The sequence below is a fragment of the Pterocles gutturalis genome, unplaced genomic scaffold, assembly GCF_000699245.1.
Source record: "Pterocles gutturalis isolate BGI_N339 unplaced genomic scaffold, ASM69924v1 scaffold24841, whole genome shotgun sequence".
Lineage (NCBI taxonomy): Eukaryota > Metazoa > Chordata > Aves > Pterocliformes > Pteroclidae > Pterocles > Pterocles gutturalis.
In genome coordinates this window covers 15,465-18,164 of record NW_010101103.1, presented here as the reverse complement: position 1 = coordinate 18,164, position 2,700 = coordinate 15,465, and positions in this window count along the sequence as shown.

Here is a 2,700-nt window from a genome sequence, read left to right as displayed (position 1 = left end):
CAGGAATGTACAAGGCAGTTTTCATAATTCCTGTTGTGCTGTATTTGTGCCTCCAGCCAGTGCTTTAACATTTGGACTCAAATTGTTTTGAGTACCAAACTTAGATATATCTAAAAAGAAAAATGGTAATTGATAGAATTGCCTATATATCCCATTAAAAGTTGTGATATTGTGAGAAAATACTTAACAATATTCTGATTTTTAGCTATGTTAGCTACATTTTGAAGTGTCTTAACAGATTTTGCAGCAGAGGCATGTGATGAACTGGGAAGTAACCTAAGTTAATCATTGCAGTTTATTTTTCTTTAAACTCTAAATCTTCTTTTGAAAGATACCTCATCTTTTTTAAGCAATAGAACTATAGATGAGAGAACTTAAGTTCAGTATGGAGGCAGAGGAGTTATTTTGTGTTTGTTCTAAACTTATAAATTATCAAAATATTTTAAGCAGCTGCTAACCAATACTGTAAAAGAGCCGGCTTCAGAAAAGGCCAAGAGTTGAAAAGTGGAGATGTTTCTGTTTTGAGAACTTAATACATACGGAAAAGGATGTTTTTTTCTTTTTAACCTCTGTTCTCTTTCAGAATAATTCATGTGTGTACTGCACTAAACTTGGAACAAACATGGTGCAAGGTTGAATGAATTCATGGTTGAATCTGTGGAGAGAGAACCAAGTTATGTCACTTTTTTTTAGTAGCACTTGGGATATTGGCTGTCAGTCCTCAGTCTGATCTTTCATTCTTACAAGGAGGACAGATTTGTTTCCCTTTTACAGATGATATGTTTGCTTCATTGCTATCTCATCCGTATATAGAGATTACCCCAGAGGGTTTTTTAGCCTGCCTGGCAGTGGATTGTAATGGAATCAACTTGTGAAGTAACCCAGTCTGTTTTATGCAAGCATAGCTTGGTATCTTGAGGACCCCAAAGAAGCTGAAATTCAGCTTAAAAGTATCTTGTGGCAGCTCCTGAGTCAATCTCTTTGGAGAAGGGACATGAGTACTTCTCCGTGCCCTGCCAAGCACCAGATGCTCAAGTACAATGGCATTATTTAATAGTGATACTTTTGTATTACATTTTTCAAAGTCATCTTAGTAATGGCTTGAGCTTGCTAGTTGTTTGTTTACTGTATAATACTGTACCTTGCTATGGTCGTTAATATTAAATTGGTGTCAAGAGCTCTCATCAGACTACTTTTTAGGGTAGTTTTAATGAAATTAGGATGGTTTTTTTTTACTTTTATTTCTGTATTTAGGTTTTGTTTGTGCTTTGAGACAAGTGCAATAAACTAGATTTTTAAGAAATAAATTACTGTGGTAAGACTCCTCTGTTGTATGATTCACAAGAGAGTTTTCTGTGTCTGGAAATTGTCTTGATGCAGAAGAGAGACATGGTTATGAAACGTGTCCCCTGCTGTTTCCCCAGACGATATGGTAATGACAGTGTAAGGACCTAGCTATTGTAAAGTTTATTTCATATATTTTTTTTAATTAACAGGTGCATCAAACCATCAAAGTGGTCATCTTCCAAGTAAAGACAATTAAACACTTTTAATATTTTAATATTAAGCTTATTGCCTCCATATTAAGATGGTCTTGCTATAACAGAAGTAAACAAGTTTCTTTCCAGACATGCTAAACAAAAATTGCACTTGCATGTTAAATATTTTAGCTTTCAGTGAAGAGTATGCATGTAGGATCACAGCTAGAAAATGTTCAGGCAGAAAATTGGTGAGGTACCACGTGTGGTAACTGCACCTTTCCTTGCATTTTAAAATATCTGAGCTCATCTGAAGATTTCCCGTGTTTCAGGCCTTTAACTGTAATTGCAGCTGGGGCTGCAGGAGAGCACCTTGGCTTCACTCCCCAGAGGGGAGAACTGTTTCCTGACAGAGCTGCAACCTGGGTACCTTCACACAAGAAAACATAGCAATGATTAATGACACTTCTGACACTTAAACCCACTTCCAGCCACAGGAATCCTGTTCAGCTTCAGATGGTAATGACCTTGCTAATTATCATAGCTTTTATCTTGACAAACCGGTTCAGCTGCTTCTGCTGGCTCCTGCAGGGCAATGGTGTTCTCCTTACAGCACCAGCCCCTTGCTGTTAGGCAGGAGTAATCCTTATGTCACAGCTTAAGGAAGTTCAGGTGGCTGTGATGAGTTGGTGTGAAACAGCTATCCTGGATATATAAGTAACTCTTGTTTTTCTTTGTCTCGCAGCAATAAAAAGGAATAAGATCATATTAAATACTACAAAGAAAATCTTTCACTAACAAGTGTCAAAGAAAATACATTAATTGCTTAAGATAGTAGAACTGTTGTTAGGGAACACTGTTACCACTAAGTAAATGATAATGAGGAATTAATTAATTCCAAACTCTTTGTACCTGTACAAAGAGCATCTTTGATGTGATGGACAGGAACCCCCCCTTCTTCCCCCCTACACACACACGTGGACGTCAGAAGGTCTGAACACCGTAACTCCTCCTGTCAAATATCTCAAAGGCACTTGTGGGTTATTTCAGACTACTGTGGCCTTCTGACTTCTCTTTTTGCTTCTCTCTTAAAACTGCCTTTAATGACTGAGCTGTTGCTAATTGTTTCTGCTAGAGTTCTGGATAGATTTCAAGGAACAACCTTGAGACAACTTTTCTGTAAATGCTGTTCTGAGTGTAAAGGTTTGAAATTCAAGTGGCT